The following is a 19,254-nucleotide window of genomic DNA, read 5'->3' as shown; positions in this document are numbered from 1 at the left end:
CCAGCTGGTAAACGTGGGTCACCAGGAGGCCTTTGGAAGTTATAGCCTAGCCCGAATTGCTCCATACTTCCTGGTCGTGCCACCATGAATTCTACTATGGCTTCTCTGATGATGGACTGATAACTTAAACCTGTGAGACCAGATAAATCAGTCCTTTAAGTCGTGTCTGTCTGGTATTTTGCCAGTGATGGATTGGACATGTATCCCCCAAATTTATATGTTGGAACCATATCATCCCCCAGTGTATATAATACATAGTATATAGCGTGTAGGTGTAGTATAGTGTTAGGAGGTGGCACCAGTGAAGGTAAGTGGGTCCTGAGTGGAATTATCTTGCGTAGAGAAAAGGTGCCAGGGAGTATTCTCAGATACTTTACGCCATAGCGGGCACAAGAAGTTGTCCTCTTACATTCAGAAGCCCAAGGCCCTCATAAAAGCCAACCTTGAACGTAGGCTTCCACATCCAGAGCTATGCGACATGATATGCAATCTCTGCCATTTTGTTATAAATCTCCAAGTGACTAAGATGATAAGGGACATGATCATATCTCCATTAAATAAAAACTTGTGTGAGTGGTTAGAATTCTCTTGCAAGATGTGGTAAAATGTTATTTCTGCCTTTTCTGAGCTACAGCCTTAGCTCTCCAACATGACACACTAATGACTCAGAGCTCAGGAGAAATACAATATTTAAAACAGCTATAGTTTGTGGGAAAGCCTTTCTGTTTCTAATTTGTCACTACACAAAGCTCAAATTTTCTGCTTTAGAAAAATTTCTATGATAGTATTACATAAGTAATGGATGTACAAAGTATCTAAATATGCCAAATATAAAGAAAAATAAAATATGGCTCAACCTGCCTGAGTAACCATTAGCATTTTTGGATTCCTTCCAAGATATGGATATTGCAAATTTAAGATCTAGAATAATTTTAAGAACAACATTGTGACCTGCTTTATTTTTTATGAAGAACATACTCATCTTCTACAGTTTAATACACATATTTTTACTTACTTATTTTGTATGTGAGACAGTGTATGTGTCCATCTGGTATACATGCATGTGTATGAACGCAGGTGCTAGTGCCAGATGTGGACATCAGAGAAGGAGGCCAGTTGTCCTGCTCAGTCATCAGGCTCTACCTTAGTTCACTGTGACATGGCCATAGACTGAACCTGGAGGGAGCACGCAATGCTGAGGTTACAGACATGTGGCCATTCATACCCAGGTTCATATGGATGCTGAAAATTGAACTCAGTTCCTCATACTTGCACAGAAAGCCTATTACCCACTTTATAGACCTTCTCCCCACCCCCAAATTAACCATGATTTTGTGACATTGTTTATTGGATGATCCTGGATGTTGACACTAGAATCAAGTTATGAGATGAAGTGCTTATTTTAAGAGAGACTTACATAAAAGACAAAGTTTTATAGGAATGCCCAATAAGTTTACATACCCACCAATGACTGCTAGAAGATGCTTATTCTGTCTCCCAGAGTCCCCTAAAATTTATATCTATGATGGCCGACTCTAGCCACAAAGGGCCATACATGGCTAGAGCTGTACCCATAACACTGATCAAAAACAGAAGCTCAGCTGTGGCCATTAAGGTGATACTTGGCTCATAGGAAAATAGGCCTTTTTTTCACATTATTGTCCTGGTCCTCTGACAGTACTGAGGGGTGCTGGAGGCTTGCTGTTCCATCTGCTCTCTGAGGGCTAGTCCACCCTGCTGCAGCTGCTCTTGCAGGCACTCATCCTGTAGTATTTGAGGTCTGGGTAGTAACCTATATACACTGAGCCATTTCTTGTCTTCATCTTTCTGTACCTGCTAAGTTAATTCCAGTATCTTTCTGTGCTTCTATACTTTGAAATTGATTAAGTAAATAACTGTAGAAAGAATACGACCACTCCCCGCCTTCCACCTCCACCTCCACACCACCCCTGCCTGCTGCCACCTTTTGTCCCACAGAAATCTCAGGATTTTGGCCACCACCAAGTCACAGGTCATAGTGCACTGCTCTCTGTTTTAAATATTAGCTAGTATTACAGGTTCAGTAGAAAGAAAACTGAGATGAATTATCCTCTAGAAAAAGCTTTATTAGGAAGTTTGTAGCAACACGATACAAAAGGGAACCATAAAAGGGCACTGAAAGGGTTTAAACCCTTTAGTTTCCAAACATCAACAGTATTTTATGACAGTTATAGGTTTGCTTTCAGGATCAGAGGGAGGGTCCATACCATGTGACCTAGCCTATATACTGGAAGCCATAGAAGAAGGCCCTAAATAAGGGTTAAGCTATATAATTCCATTGTCTTGGGCTTAAACATGGAGGGAGAGTGCTGAGCTGGTGTCTTCATTCGAGTTTCTATTGCTGTGGTAGAGCACCATAACCAAAGGCATCTTGGAGGAAAAGGAGTTTATTTTCCTTATTCTTCCAGGTAATAGTCCATCACTGAGGGAAGCAGGAACTGAGGCAGAAGCCATGGTGAAGTGCTCTTCTCATGCTCAACATGTTTTCTTAGAGTATCCAGGACAACCACCAGTCTGGGCTTGGCACCGCCCACAGTAGGTTTGGGCCTCCCACAGCAATAACTAGTGAAGAAAATTCCCTAAAGACTCATCTACAGGCTTTCTCCAATTAATATTTCTTCTTCCCAGATGACCCCAGCTCATGTCTAGTTGACAAGGCAATCAGAAAGCTGGCTTGCAGCTAGAGAAAAGGAGGAGCTAGGCCACAAGTTTCACTTATCAAATCTGTCTCAGAGAGCTACAGGTGGTAGGGATTTCTGAAAAAGATGAGAGAGGGAGAGGGAGGGGGGAGAGAGAGAGAGAGAGAGAGAGAGAGAGAGAGAGAGAGAGAAAGAAAAAGAAGAAGAAGAAGAAGAAGGGGAGGAAGAGAAGGAAGAAGAAGGAGGAAGAAGAGGAGAAGAGAAGAGAAGAGCAGAGCAGAGAAGAGAAGAGAAGAGAAGAGAAGAGAAGAGAAGAGAAGAGAAGAGAGAAAGAACCTAGAGAGTCTGTAACTCAACATTCCCCAAAACCTTACCAGTCCAAGAGGAAATACTTGAGTTTGTTGAGATTTTCCAAGGAAGGGGCCTTCTGTATCCTTTCCCACAGTAGCACAGTCTGGACAACCCATATAGTCTTCAAGCAGCAACATTAGCTAGGAACTAACAGATAGCAGACAGTCAAGCATAACAACCAACAAAACCAGAATCAAATATGATATAGGTGGATTCAGCCATCACTGATTGAGTGTGTAAGCAACATATCAGCACATGATCATTTTCCCCCTAGGCTGAGGGACGTGCACAGTGCATATAGGACCTCCTTAGACTCAACTCAGCCCATGACAGTTTAGAGAACTGACCAATCTTATAGTCATTATTTCTGCCTCTTCCTGGTTTCTACCATGGTGCATCTGGTCAGAGAAAGGTCCAGCTACACGCAAAGCCTGTGTCAGATACATGAGAGATAAATGATTGGTAGATAGAAATGAAGTTAATATTAGGTAATAGACACATAAGGTAATATAACAGAGATAAATGCTGAATAGGTAGACAGGTAAATTAGTGGGAGGGGCTGGTGGTTGGTGGATTTAACTAGTCCATGTAACGATAACTAGTCCATGTAACTAGTCCACCGACCAGTCCAGCTGGTCAGTTATTGGGGGGCCGAGGGGGGTCGCAACCTGTATTTAAAGAAATGGGCGAGAGAGACGTAGAGCTCAAGCGAACAGTTGCTTGTCAAGAGCCGTTTATTGAGGGTAATGGCAGGCTTTTTAAAACCTGCTTTAGGGAGGGCGGGGGTACGCAAGGAGAGTAGTGGAAAAGTACAAAATCTTCTGGGGGTGAGCCCCCGGGAACATTTGCAAGGGGAGGGGTCTTCCAGGTGAGACAAAGCAGGATGTCTCTGTGGTTATCTTAGGATCAGATCGCTGTCTTCTCAGGGTTAAGCCGGATGCCTTGCATACCTAATGAGTGGCCCAGCAGGATGTTTGCTGCAAATGCTGAATGGGTGGAGGTCTGCCTCAGGCCGTTTGGTCCCTGGCAGTGGATGATAGATGGATGGATAGATATATGATAGATGGAAAGAAAGAAAGAAAAAAGATAGATAGATAGATAGATAGATAGATAGATAGATAGATAGATAGATAGATGTTCCCTGTGTGGTAAGTTGAGGAGGATTCAGTCTGTGATCCCTTCGTTTTCACTAGACTTCAATAATTCTAGTGAAGGCAGCAGACTCCATCTGCCAAATCTGTATTTCTGTGCCTAGAGGCTTTTTTCCAGACCTTCATAAGGTGACTCTATCTTCAGTGCAAGGAATGATAATGAAGCAATGAACATTAGGATTTATTGCATATTCACTCCAGATTCCTGGCTCCTGGGCCAGGAAAATCCATATGTGTATGTTGCTCACAACTCTCTTTGGGGTTTATCTTCAAATGCCCAGTATCATGAGGCTTAATAATGTGCCTTATTGGGCCATCTTTACTTCCTGGAATTCCAGTTACGGCAAATATACTACTACTATGAAATCCTTAACATGGGTGTATATCTAAACCAGGCCATCATAAAAAAAAACAAGAAGAATGGCAGTGTCATTGGGTGTTTGGGGAAGGCATTGGATTCAGAGTGGAAATATATAGAGAAAGGATTGCTCCCAGAAGTAGGTAACTCCTGTTAAGAGAGAAACCCCATGGCAAGTCTAGTTGTTTGGACTCAACATCAGGAGGGACCGAAGCTGATTCCAAATGCTCAACACCACCACCAAGGCACATTTTACCTATAGCCAAACAGAAGGAAGACAGACACACCGAAGACAGATGTGGGCTACAGAGGTAGCACAGCTGGTTGCCAAGCCTGTCTCCCTTAATCAGGGTCCGAACAGCTGGCCGCGATGACTGGTTAAGACTCGGCTCCTTGACACAGAGGAGGACGGGGCTGTTGAGCATCTAGTTAGGCTGCTATTCACTTTTATATAAACTTTTGGTCAAGTTTACATGTGTAGGCGTAGGGAGGCAATCCTCAGCTAGAAGTTGCAACAGGTTGCACATGCTTCAGATGCTGGCCTGCACACAGGGAGTCGGAAGTGCATAAGCAGAGAGCTGCAGGGCAGGAGGCTACAAAGTAAGAGATGAAGCATGCTTGAGTGCTAGGCATGCAAGATCCACTTTTCACACTTATGTGGCAAGCACTTTATGTGCTGGGGCATCTCTCAAGCCTCCGACTTGGACTTTTTTCTCACATAGAATACTGATGCCTTGTAATTGGGTTTTAGTAAGTGGGAGGAATAGGCCATATTGATCTTATTCATTATTCCGTAAAAAAAAAAATGTTTCCTTACTACCTATAGGTTGATAAAAAGTACACAGTCATTTCCTAAATGAATGAGTTGAATTGAACACAATCCTCCAAGCAGCCAGCACTCTGGCTCTCTTTAATCTGCCGTGACTATAATCCTGCAGAGTAGAAAACAAAGAACACAACGCAATCCCCGTCCTCAAGATAAAACTGGAATCTAGTGCAAGGAGCAAAAATCCAGTAATGTGAATATGCAAAAGATACAGAAAGTGGAGAAATGGATGGGAGAGTGTGTTCTAGAGAAAAGAGGGAGAAGCTGTGAGGGATACGAACCCTCCTGACTCACTGTGGCTTCCTGGGAGGCTGGGCAGCCCGCAGCTCCATTCAGCACATAAAAGAGCACTAAATAAAGCCAAGTCTCTAGGATGCTACAGTATTAATGATGACATAAAAGCTTTATGGGCAATGTGGGCTGTGACCAAAATTCCTCTACAAGAAAATCAATAGAAAACAGAATTGTCAGCGTGCGGGTGAACATCTCATCACTGGCAGTGGGACACAGCTGGCATTTACAGCTGTCAGAGTCCACTTGAAAGTATGAGAAATACCTGTTTCCCTTAGGAGGTGTTTGCAGCATCGAGATAAGCAGAGCCTGAGACCGAGGAAATGGCTCGCTGATCAAGGACCAGGACCTGAGTTCAAATCCCCAATGTTCAGTAAACAACTGGTGTGGCAGTTCTGCCTGTAACCCCAGCCTGCTGGGGACACAGCGACAGGTGGACCTCTGGAGATTGATGGTTAGTCAACTTAGCTGGATGGTGAGCTCCCGCTGTAAAAGGGTTTCGGTCTACTTTTGCTGGAGGCACACACCACCCCAAGAAGTTAGTGACTTAAAATAATATCACTCAAGTCCCTGCTACCTTGACTCCCCCACAGTAATGAGTTGTAACCAGCAACTCGGAGCTGAAGCAAATCCTCTCTTCCCTAGGTTTCTGCTAGTCAGGACATTTGCCACAGGAACAGAAGGGAAACTAGGACATCAATCCAATGGGCACAGGCAGCAGTCCCATCAACCACCAAGTGTGGAGCGTTCTGGCTACAGCTGTGAGGATTGAAGCCATTCTCCTCATGGATGTCTCTTAAAGGTGCTGGTGGATAGTATGGACTTTGTCCCTAGAAATCTGAAAGCTGAATGCCAAGGCCCACTGTATACCTAAGGTTGAGAATAAATTTCCTTTTTCCTTATCCCAACCTATGTCTAGACTGTTTGTATAGCCCATCAATGTTTTTCAGTGATAGAAAACCTAGATGCTATCAACATAGTGATAGATGCTTGGAGTTTCTAACATCTAATTTCATCCAGAATGTATTATCCACAGAGTAGGGATTGTTCATGCACAGCAGTACGTTGTCATGAATGATATTAAAATGTATCATATCTTTATAGAACTGCACCCACCCCCGTGGTACTATTTTGAGGATAATATCACAAGCCAGGATTCTGATATTGGTGCACTCAAGACCCAGAGCATCCCCCTTCCTCCACAGATCCCCTTAAGTTACTCACAGAGTCTTCCTTCCCTCCCTCAACCTATCTTTAGTCTTTGGCAACCATTAATATCTAAGTTCTAAACTTTTCTAATTTTGAGGACATTCTATTTCTAGAATTGTAGCGTATGTAACATTTGGAACTAGAGCTGCTCCAGCTGGCGTAATTTGCTAAGGATTAGTCAAGTTGTTGGATGAACATAGGCACTGGCTGCTTCTTATCACTGACTAGAATTTCTGAGCATTGATGTGCCATGGTCTCATCATTCACACAAATGAGGGGAAAGGGGCTCTTTCTACTATTGGGCTGTTCTAAATAAGGTAACGAGAGTAGGCATCTATCACAGGTCCTTGGTGTTTAGCATCTTAAGAACTTGTATGTCTTGCTATTGGGACTCCAGGTGATAGAGGTATGGTAGAATGGGGAAATAGAAGGACCCAGTGAGTCCTGAAACCCTACAAGAAGACCATCAAGGCTGGCAGATCTGGACCCAGGGGGCCTGCACAAACTGCTGTACCAACCAAGGACAATGCATGCAGTAAACCTAGACCCCCTATTCAGATCTAGACAATGAACAGCACATTCTTCACAGTTGTGTGGAGAGCAGGGACTGGCTCTGATATGAACTCTGGTGCCCCCTATTTGACCACTTCCCATTGGAAGGGAGGCCTGGTGGCACTCAGAAGAAGGATAAGCAAGCTTCCAGGATAAGACCTGATAGGCTGTGGTCATATTGTGGGGAAGGAGGTCCCCTTCTGTCACAGGCCTAAGGGGATGGGAGAGAGTGAAAGAGGAAGGTAGGGGGGAACAGGAAGATACAAGTGAGGGGACAACAATCGAGATGTAATCTGAATAAAGTTTTTAAAGAAATTGTATGTGGTGGTTAGTGTTGATTATCAACTCGACAGACTCTGAATTGTCTGAGATATGTGGGATTGTATTGGTCAAATCAAAAGATGTTGGAAGATACACCTCCAGTAGGAGTGGGACTGGTCCTTTGGCTGGGTACCCTGGATTATCAAAAAAAAAAAAAAGTACAGGAAGCAGAGCATAGGCAAGTCCTCCTCATCCTTTGCTTGACTTCAGCATCCTCAAGCTCTGACACTATGACTTCCCTGCCATGGAGGACTGGAACCTGGAACTGTGAGACCCAAATCTTCCTGTATCCCTTAATGTGCTCTTGTCACTTGAAGGAACTATAGTGGTTTGGATGAGATGACCAATATAAGTCTCGGGCATTTGAATGCTGAGTGACCCATTGGTAGCTCTTTAGAGATAGGAGTGATGGCCTGATGGAAGGGGTGTGTCAGTGGAGGCCAACTTGGAAGTTCCAGAAAATTCCGACAATTCCCAGTGTGTTCTTCCCTTCTCTTACTTCATGATCAAGATGTGAGCTCTCAGCTGTTCCTGTCACTGTATCTTGACCCTGTCAGATACCTTAAGCCCAATAACTGATTTCTTTTGTCGGTTGCCTTGGAAGTGACCTTTTGTCACAGCAATGGAAAAGTGAGTAATACAGGAACCAAGACACTGTGCAGTTGCTGTGTTCTTGTGAGCAATACAGGTGACCCGGGGTCTCTACACTCTGGCCAGCGTTTCTTTCTATCACTATTTAATATTCAAATATCCTGACAAGCGTGTAGGGCTCCTGCACTGTTTTTCACTGGCATTTCTCTAATAACAATGTTGAACTTTATAATTTACATAATCTCTTATGTTGCTTGTTTTATGACTAGATTATTTGGGTGTGTTCTTCCTCGTTGATTTTTGAGAATTCTCTATATTTTAAACAGTAGTTCTTTAGTGGGCATATGCTTTGTCAACAACTTTTTCCTTACTCTATGTGTTGTCTTTTCGTGGAGCTTTTCTTCACAAAGTAAAAGGGTTTCATTTTGAATTACATGCTATTGCTATTTTCAGAACTGTACCAGGAGCTCTTAAATTTCAAAGTTGTCTCTTGGCTTTACCATAGCTTTATATTTTTACAATTTACATGAGGCTCGGGATTTGTTTTGAGTTTATTTTCACATAAGATGTGAGATTAGGGACATTATATCTCAATTTTCCTGCAGAGATGTCAACAAACATCTGTTCCCCCCCCCCCATACACACACACACAGCCCAGATAGAGAATTGATGACATTTTAAAGCAGATTCCACCAAAGCCTAACCTGGCAAACTTTCACGAACATGGATGACTCAAAGGCATCTCCATGACAAAAACCCACCCTAGTCTGAATGATGAATCTTAGACAGTGAAACTCTGGAGCTCTCAGTACAACCTGCATGAGGCTCACAGGGTCAGAAACCCTCCTAGAGGAAGTCTGGTCAGCCACAGTCTCCCACCTCCAGTTGTAATTTGCTGCTTTTAAAGCCGTGGACAGGGGCCTTGTGAATCTTGTATGTTTCAGGAAATTTCTGACAATTGTGAGTTGTACATTTCCTGAGTTTCATGAGACACTCTTTTCACTCCTGGAAGAATATTTCAGTGTGGAAGGTGATGAAAACTGTTCTGATAGTCTTGATTGTCAACATAATATGATTTAGAATCACCATTGAAACAGTCTTCTGGGCATGTCACTGAGGGATTATCTATATTTGGCTAATTTCAGTGGGAAGACTCACACTTAATGTGTGTGGTACCTTCCATTGGCTGGAATCCGGTGTGACTACAAAGAAAGCAAGCTCAGCACTGGCATTCATGCCTTTGTGTTTCTTGATCATGGACACAATATGACCAGTTGTTGCCTGATCCTGCTTCCATTCAGCCTCTGCTATAACAGATTCCATCCTCTGTAACTGTAAGCCAAAATAAAGCCTCCCTTGAGTTGCTTTTTCCAGGTATTTCATTGCAGTGATAGACAAGTAAATGATTCTTAGATCAAAGTTCATTTTTGTCTTACAGATAGGCAATTTCTTTAATATCATTTGTCAAACAAATAGTCATTTTTTTCCTTTGAGTTCTTCTTGCACATTTGTGGAAAATCCACAAAGCATACTTCTGCGGGCCTCTTACTGGACTCTCAAAAGTGTTCAAATTTATGTGTATGTATCTCCTCAAAGACCCTCACAGCCCCACTTAGTAAAGTCAGGAAACAGGTTAGGTAGGCTCATGACTCCCTGTCCCCTTAAAAAAATCACTCCATGCATTCCAGTTCCAATTCCTTCAAAACATTTTAGAATAAACTTGCTTATGGTTATAACAAATCTTGCAGAGGTTTTTAATAAGAATTGTCTTGAGTCTTGTGTTAGTTTCTTTTCTCATTACTACTTGACAACAAATAGGGGAAGAAAGATTTGTGGCTCATGGCTTGAGGGAATGAAAGGCAGATTTGTGGCTCATGGCTTGAGGGAATGAAAGACATGCTTCTACTTCATTGTGGGGACAGCGTGGCTGTTTGATACTCCATGGTCTGCTCTACTCTGGAGGACCATAAATCAGAGAGGGAGTTAGCTAGAATCAAGATCAATAGCATCCATGATCCCTAAGCCTATGTTCCCTCACACCTATGTCTGTCAGCTAAGCCTCATGACCACAAGATTATACAATCTCTCAAAACAGTGCCACCTAATGAGTACGAACTGCTCAGATATACGAGACAGTGGAAATTAATTCATACCTAACCCATAACAAGACTGTAGTGCAACAAATAACTGTCACTTTGACTATGCCAGCTTTCCTTATTCATACATACCTTCCTTTATCTTATTTAGGGGGAATGCTCAACCAATAAGTACCTGCTGTGCAATCACAGGGACTCACATATGATCTACAGAATCCATGTAAACAGCAAAAACAACCAAACGAACATCACAAAAGCAGGCGTGATGGTGCATAGCCATAGTCCGAGCACAGAGATGACATAGACAGACTTCAGCCTGACCAGCTGGACAGATTATCCTCGTTCTGTGCGCTGTCTTAATTAACAAGATGAACAAAAACTTAGAAAAGACAAAGGGATGAAGCCCCATTTCCACATGCACATCCATCCCTGTGCACCCACACACATGAACATGCACATCCATCCCTGTGCACCCACACACATGAACATGCACATCCATCCCTGTGCACCCACACACATGAACATGCACATCCATCCCTGTGCACCCACACACATGAACATGCACATCCATCCCTGTGCACCCACACACATGAACATGCACAGCCATCCCTGTGCACCCACACACATGAACATGCACAGCCATCCCTGTGCACCCACACACATGAACATGCACATCCATCCCTGTGCACCCACACACATGAACATGCACATCCATCCCTGTGCACCCACACACATGAACATGCACATCCATCCCTGTGCACCCACACACATGAACATGCACATCCATCCCTGTGCACCCACACACATGAACATGCACATCCATCCCTGTGCACCCACACACATGAACATGCACAGCCATCCCTGTGCACCCACACACATGAACATGCACAGCCATCCCTGTGCACCCACACACATGAACATGCACATCCATCCCTGTGCACCCACACACATGAACATGCACATCCATCCCTGTGCACCCACACACATGAACATGCACATCCATCCCTGTGCACCCACACACATGAACATGCACATCCATCCCTGTGCACCCACACACATGAACATGCACAGCCATCCCTGTGCACCCACACACATGAACATGCACAGCCATCCCTGTGCACCCACACACATGAACATGCACATCCATCCCTGTGCACCCACACACATGAACATGCACATCCATCCCTGTGCACCCACACACATGAACATGCACAGCCATCCCTGTGCACCCACACACATGAACATGCACAGCCATCCCTGTGCACCCACACACATGAACATGCACATCCATCCCTGTGCACCCACACACATGAACATGCACATCCATCCCTGTGCACCCACACACATGAACATGCACATCCATCCCTGTGCACCCACACACATGAACATGCACATCCATCCCTGTGCACCCACACACAATGAACATGCACAGCCATCCCTGTGCACCCACACATATGAACATGCACAGCCATCCCTGTGCACCCACACACATGAACATGTACATCCATCCCTGTGCACCCACACACATGAACATGCACATCCATCCCTGTGCACCCACACACATGAACATGCACATCCATCCCTGTGCACCCACACACATGAACATGCACAGATACACATCATTTTTTAAGAAATAAAAAAAAAACCTTTGCATTATTAACTCATGTTCTTTAGTTGTTAGCATATCCTGTACTTATCTCATTAAATTTAAAATTGACGAGGTGATTTATTTTTTAGATTTACAGACTTAGATGGGGGTTTGTTGTTGTTGCTGTTTTGTTTTGTTTTGTTTTTTTATAAATTTGGGGCTCAGGTGTTAACTGTTGGTATGTAGACATAGAGTGGATTTTTGCATTTATCTTGAGTCATCTAGCATTTGCTGAATTTGTTAGTTCTAAGATTTGACTTGTAGATTCCTTGGGATTTTCTACATAGACAATTCTATTATATGAATACAGAGACAATTTTACTTCTGTCATGTCTACCTGCTTGCCTTTTGTAGAGATGCTAAAGACAGTGATATGCATCAGTTGTGTCTTGATTTCAGCTATGGGGTAAATACTCAACCTTTCACTAGGAAGACAACTATAGGCTATAGACTCCTTGTAATGGTCATATATATTCAAAAAAGTTACTAATTGTTTTTAATTTTCTGATTTTTTAAAAATCATGACTAGATACAGAATCTTATTCAATGTTCTGTCTTCAATAACTAATATGATTGTGTGGTATTTCTTCTCCAATTTGTTAATGTGGTAAATTGCATAGACTGATTTTTAAAGGTTGATCATCCTTTATATCCCTGGAGTAAACCTCACATTGTGTGTGCTGCTGAGTTCCTTTCAGTAACTACATTTACATCTCAACTCCTAATGGATATTTGTCTGTAGCACCCTACTTTGTTTGTTTTTATTACCCTTGATTTTGACATCAGGAGCTTTCAATTAATTGGGAAATATTTTCCTCTCTTAACCAGCTCTAAGAAAATAGATGGAATTAGAATTAATTCTAGTATTCCCCTGATCCCCTACCCCCCCCCCAAAAAAAACTGAGCCTGAAAATTTGTAGAGGTCATTTTGTTTGTTTGTTTGCTTGCTTGCTTTGAGATAATGCCTTATTTTATTGCCCATTTTTGCCTCAAACTTCTTTTGTCTCAGTCTCTGAGTACAATTGTTACAGAGCCTGGGCCACCACATGTTCATAGAAGTATATAATTATGAATTAAATTTCCTTAATACTTAAAAATTTTTTAATATCATCTACTTTTGAGGAGCTGCCCACCCTGTTTAGATTATATAAAACTAAGTGTAGAGCTGTTTGTAGCACCCTTCCCTCTCTTCATGTTTTGTAGTAACTATAGTAACAGCTCACAGCTCATTTGCTTCTTTATATTTTTAACCTGTGCCATCTACAGTTTTTGGGCTGGTTTTGCTATATTCATGTCAATTTCTTTTAGTTTCTCTAAGGTTCATCCCCGTTTCTTTGTTGTTTTTCTATTATGTTTGCTTTCGATGTAATTTCTATCTGCTCTTACACATGTTATTTCATTCCTTCAGCTGTTATCAATTGTATTTTTTTCTACATTTCTGCTCATAGTAAATTCATTTTTACTTTCTCCCTTTATTAATGCATACTTTGGGGCTATACACTTTTACCATACTTTTGATTTATTTTCTTTCTTTTTTAAAGATTTATTTTATTATTTTAAATTATGTGTTATCCAAGTATATGAGGTGGGCTGGGGGTAAGTGCACATGAGTCCAGAAGACAGTGCCTGATCATGTGGAGCTGGAGTCACAGGGGCTTGTGGGATGCCTCACATGAGTGCCGGGACTCAAACCCAAGTCCTAAACAAGAACAGGACTGCCCATAACTGCTGAGCCATCTCTTCAGCCCCACATTTTCATTTTCTTTCAAGTCATGTTTTTAATTTCCTTGGCACCTCCCCCCTTGTGAATTATTTAGATGTGGGTCTTGTCTCTGGTCTATGAGTCCTGTCTTTTACTTAGTGTGTCCACATACACTACTATTCTCAGGAATTGCAGATATGTTAGAACTTGAACCTATCCTTTCAATGTATGGTTGTCTGTTGCGATAGCCACAGGTCTTACATACGTAAGATCAGAGAGATGCATGAGGGTCTCCTCCAATGTGCTCCTCACATCCCAGGATGCCTCATCATGGCTTCCCCTCTCTCCATTTCTAGAGTACTGCTGACCGTTTTCCTATATAATATATAGTGCATTTTGTTTTACTTAGTGTGAGAGTTAGTATTAATTGTCAGCTTGACACAACTAGAGTCACCTTGGAGATGGGCCTTTGGGTGGGTCTGTGAGGGATCATCTTGATTAGATTAACCAATCCGGGAAGACCCTTCTTCCCTGGGCGGGGGCGGGGGGTGCTATTCACTGGGCAGGGCACCCTGGACTGAGCACTAGCATGAGTTCAGCCCTCCTGCTTCCTGACTATGGATAACCAGCAGCTTCAAGTTGCTGCTGCTGTGGCTTCCTCAACAGAGTGGACCGTAACTTGGAACTGAGAGCCAAAACCAACACTTTCTCCTCTAAGTTACTTTTGCCAGAGTATTTTTATCACCGCAGGAAAGGAAATTAAGACCCTAAACAACAGAAAAAAAAATGGAACTATGTCTTTTCAATGTCTCGGAGTCAATGCCCTAAGATGCTAATCTCCTATAGATTTCCAATACTGTTTAGAACTGTGACATAGATTTTTTTCCTCTCATTTCAAGTCCCTTAAACATGGAGGGCGGTTGATCTCATCCGCAGCTGTTTTCAGTCAGGAAGTGTAACAGCTCTCTAGCAAGCTGCAGCCACTGCCCCTGGCTCCATCACCTACAGCATTAAAAATACAGGTGCACATACAGCCATGCTGTCTTTTAACATGTGTACTGGGGATTCAAGCAGCTCTTCATGCATGTGCAGCAAGCTCCGGTACCTGGTGGCCAGCTTACACTCACTTGTATGTCACCCGCTTTCTTTGTGTTCTTTGCCAGCTGAGCTTACACCATTATCCCCTCAGAAGCCTGCTTCTGGTCTTGGTGTTTAAGTCAAGATGCAAGTCAAATCAAATTAGATTAGCTGAAGCATGCCATATACCCAGGGTGAATTCAAGGGGACATGTATTCAGGCCTGACACACCAGGAAGTAGAGTCACAGCTGAGCTGGGCATGCCTTATATGTCGGTTACTCTTCTTGCCTCTATAACAAAATGTCTGACAGAGGCAAGGAGGAGGAGGAGTTTGCTTTGCCCATGAGCATGAGGAAGCTGGTCATGGTGTACCAACAGTTTGGAAGTGGGATGAGGTAAGAGCTAGTACTCAGATCATTTCCTTCCCTTTATTTATTCTGAGACTCCAGCCCATGGAACTGTACCCACAAAGATGAGTGGTTCCCACACCCCACCCTTCCACCCCCACTCCTATCCAGTTAGCCCGGTCTAGAAACTCGCTCACAGGCATGCCCAGAGGATTGTTTCCTGGAGACTTGGATTAATTTAGCAATAAAGATCAGTGGTCATATGGTCCCGAGTCTTCTGAATCCTACAGCTCTTACCTTTCCTCGGGGCCTTCGACTATGTTGCTTTGTTGCTCTGGAGAGTTTTATTGGTTAAATCAGATATCACTTACAGAGTCATTTTCCCACAAAGCTCCTCTTGAACACTCACGACTAAGCTCAGCCATGCTAGGCTTTGCTCAGTTGTACAGTCGAGTGTGTACACTAACTGCTGGGTTTCTCTCACCCACGCTGTGTTCAGCTTGAACAAGATCACTTTGATCTGTATAACAAGTTCAGCTGCAACTCTGAGCTCACTGCCAGCTGCTTAGCATATGGTGGGCAAGGCTTTTCAACAAATGAATCTAACGTAGACCTGCTTCTTATCTGGGAACAAGCCAGTCGGTGAGTGCATCGGTTTTGTATAGTCCTGTGCTGAAGTAGCGTGTACACAGATAAGGAGTTGATGGCAAAGTTTTTGCTTTATAATCCAGTCTTGAAATGAGACTGACAGGGCACAGTGGTGATGAGAATGTACAGCTCTTGAAAAAGCACCAGGTTCAGCTCCCAGCACATATGTCAGACAGCCCATAATAGTCTATCTCTGCAGCCCCAGAAGATTTGACAGCCTTTTCTGTTCTTCAAAGGCACTGCACACGTGCGTGCACACACACACACACACACACACACACACACACACACACACACCTTTGTCAGTTCTGTTACCCTGGATGTTCTTACCTGTGTGAGCTTGAATTGCTTCGTATATGAAAACTGAGATGCTAAGGTCTAAAATGAGCTCGCGGGCACAAAGACTCAGGAAGTTTTTGGCACAGAGTACCCTCAGGTAGGGCTGAAACCCAAGGGTGGCAAGCCTTACACCAAGGCAGTTGAGTGATATCCACCTGTGGTCCTCAATATCTTATGTAGACAAAGTCTTAGAAGTGATGGTGAAGAAAGGGCCATTGTTTCAATCCATTTAAAACACCAAAGGCCATAATTCCGGCAGCCCAACTCCAACCCTATGTGGCCTTTCTTAATGGGATGGGTGTGTTTGCCTTGGAACTTCTTTTCACCCATGCACAGTCTGGGAAAACCCTTCTGTCTTCCTTCCCCCAACCCTGCCAGCACTGGGAAGCCTTCAAACAAAGGAAAGGTCCCAAGAGCCCCATTCAGCATTCCTGGCAGCTGTCTCAACCACCTCCCCTGACGCTGTCAGCCGCCCAAACGCCCCCTAAGTGCTCAGCTCTTGATGATACTTGGACACGACCCCATCCTATGGTTGACACAGCATCATCTTTCACCTACAGTCTATAGAACTTCCCCACCCCAGCCAGGGTTCTGGCGACCACCTCAGCCCTGTTCGTTGGAACTGATGAACCTGCCAGGGAGCAGCGCCTAATAAGCTTTTGTCGGCTTTTAATCTGGTCTAATCTGGCCTATATCTACATCGCTGGGGGGGGGGTGGAGATGGAGAAGGAGAGAGAGCCTATTAGAAAGCACCCACTACACAGCTGTATATGTGATTTTTCAAGAGCAGGAGACCTGAGAAGGCCATCAACTATTTCACCAAGGTCACTGATTAGAGAAATATTCTAGGATAGACCAAAAGGTTTAACATGACCTCCACATTGCCTCTGGATGCCACCAACTCAGTTAGGGATGAGGCTATAAGCCCACCTTCCAGACATCCCATCCCCTTCCCCTGTGAGTAGTACCCTTTGTATTCTGCACACCTTGTTAACAGGTAAGCAAAGTGAGATAACTGTCCCCCATGGTTCCCGGCTTTGCGCTCGGGCAAGCTATCTCTGAGTGCCAGATGCACACCACTAATTTCCCCACCTGGCAAGAGCATAGCAACCAGGTCAGCTCGTCACAGTCATTTGTCCCAAGGGAATCCTGACTAAGCTGAAGAAAAGTATGTTAATTTGGCTAGAAAAAGAATCATGCCTTTCACTGAGTCTCGGCTGTGAGAGGAGTGTGGATGAACCCGCCATATATTCATGCATTTATTCACCCGTGCGTTCACTTCTCGGGACACACTTTCAGTATGCTAGGGCCAAAGCTGAATACAGGAAGCTGACTGAGGGAGGGGAAGAGCTTTTCCCGTAAGCCTGGTGCACTGAGTTTAGAGTCTCAGAACCTGCGCTAAAACCCCGGCTGCAGCAGTGTGCGCTGGTGGCCCCAGCGTTCCTATGGTGAGAAGGCAGTGAGAAGACGCTCACCCCCTTGTTTGACCTGGAGTACACGCAGCAGAGTGGGAGAAAGAACGTGGCAGGTGAAAGCCAACTCCATAAAGTTATCCTCTGATCCCCTCCCACAGAGAGAGGGGAGAGGGGGGCACAGAAAGAGAGAGAGAGAGAGAGAGAGAGAGAGAGAGAGAGAGAGAGAGAGAGAGAGAGAGAGAGAGATGAGTCAGCCCCTGTGTGAGACACTAAATATCAGACCAAAAAGGAGGCCGCATAACCCACGTCAGGAAGCTCTAGTAAGAGCTCAGTCTTCAACACAAATTTGATTGGGTTGAAATTCAAATTCTGTTATTCATTACTACTTCGTCTATAAAAATGAGACTTATAGCTTCCTCCCAGGATTCTTTGTGATGTACTTGTCAGATGCCAACACAGTGTTGTGTTCAGCAAGCAGATACGTCCTTTTATTGTGATCACTATTTCATCATTAACATCCTTTAAGAGAATATTAGACATCCCTGAAGGAAGCAAAGAGATAAGGGAGGATGAGGAAGAAGAAGAGGAAAAGGAGGAGGAAGAGAAACCAGTTTGGACAGGTGAGAAGAGTTACAGGCCAATCTGGTCTATATAGAGATTTTCAGTCCAGTCAGACTTACATGGTGAGGCCCTGTTTTTAAAAAATAAAAAATAAAATAAAATAAAATGTGAAAGAAGCCAATGACAGAAGAAGGTTGGGAACTCCAGAGCAAAGGCCACATTTAAGGGAGAAGGCGTGTTTTATAGAAGTGGCCCATAATGGAGGGGTTAGGACTGTCATTGCTCAGTGCTGCTGAACCTCCAACCTTTCCCTGTGCTGTTGCACTTCCCCCTAGAAATGCTCTCTAGTTCTACCACTCACTGTGTGTCCCTGGTTCAATGATTTGTTCCAGGACAGAAGAACCTGGTAATCTACTCTGGTGATATGAAGATGGAACACTATTAAGGATGGGGCAGAACACCTGGTGTTGGGAGGTTAGGGTGACAGTGTGTGACTTTGGTCTCAGGAGTCTCCTCTACAAAGAGAGGCAAATCTGAAACACTAAGTAGCCTGTGGAATGCTGAGAAGAGAAGGGATACAGTCAGTCAGACCACACAGGGAGCTTCAGTCCAGGGTGTTGACCTCAGACACTGGCATCCAAGCCCTTGCCATAGAAATAGAAACCTTGTTAGTGTTTCCACTGTGAAGAGATGCCATGACCATGGCGACTCTTACAAAGGAAAACATTTCATTAGAGCTAGCTTACAGTTCAGAGGTTTAGTCCATTATCATCATGGCGGGGAGCATGGGGCATGTAGGCAGACATTGTGCTGGAGATGGGGTTGAGAGCTCTACAACTTGATCCACAGGCAGCAGAAGGAGACTGAATGTTACCCTGGGCATAGCTTGAGCATAGACTCAAAGCCCGCCCTCTACTCAAGCACTTCCTCCAACAGAGCAACAATCACCCCAAGACCACACCTCCTAACAGTGCCAGTCCCTGTGGACCTATGGGGGCCATTTTCTTCCAAACCATCTCACCCCTCAATCTCTGCTATGATTCCAGGATAGGGCAAATTCACCAAGCCCATCTTCACACATCAGCCACTGGT

At 43.9% G+C, this 19,254-nt stretch overlaps 1 long non-coding RNA gene across 1 annotated transcript in view; it reads right to left on the bottom strand.

The window, feature by feature from the left end:
- Positions 1-1,021: 1,021 nt before the first annotated feature.
- The window catches only part of LOC311582221, a 67,676-nt gene continuing 49,443 nt past the window's right edge, over positions 1,022-19,254 (bottom strand). Inside the window, exons 2-3 of the long non-coding RNA XR_014774038.1 lie at positions 3,053-3,176; positions 1,022-1,176 (exon numbers count right to left, since the gene is read on the bottom strand). This is a non-coding gene — a long non-coding RNA (uncharacterized lncRNA). The remainder of the gene's footprint in view (positions 1,177-3,052; positions 3,177-19,254) is intronic.

This window comes from Acomys minous, assembly GCF_964271855.1.
Source record: "Acomys minous genome assembly, chromosome: 13".
Taxonomy (NCBI): Eukaryota; Metazoa; Chordata; class Mammalia; order Rodentia; family Muridae; genus Acomys; species Acomys minous.
The sequence above is the reverse complement of the archived record's forward strand: the minus strand, read 5'-3'. Positions and strand labels throughout refer to the sequence as shown.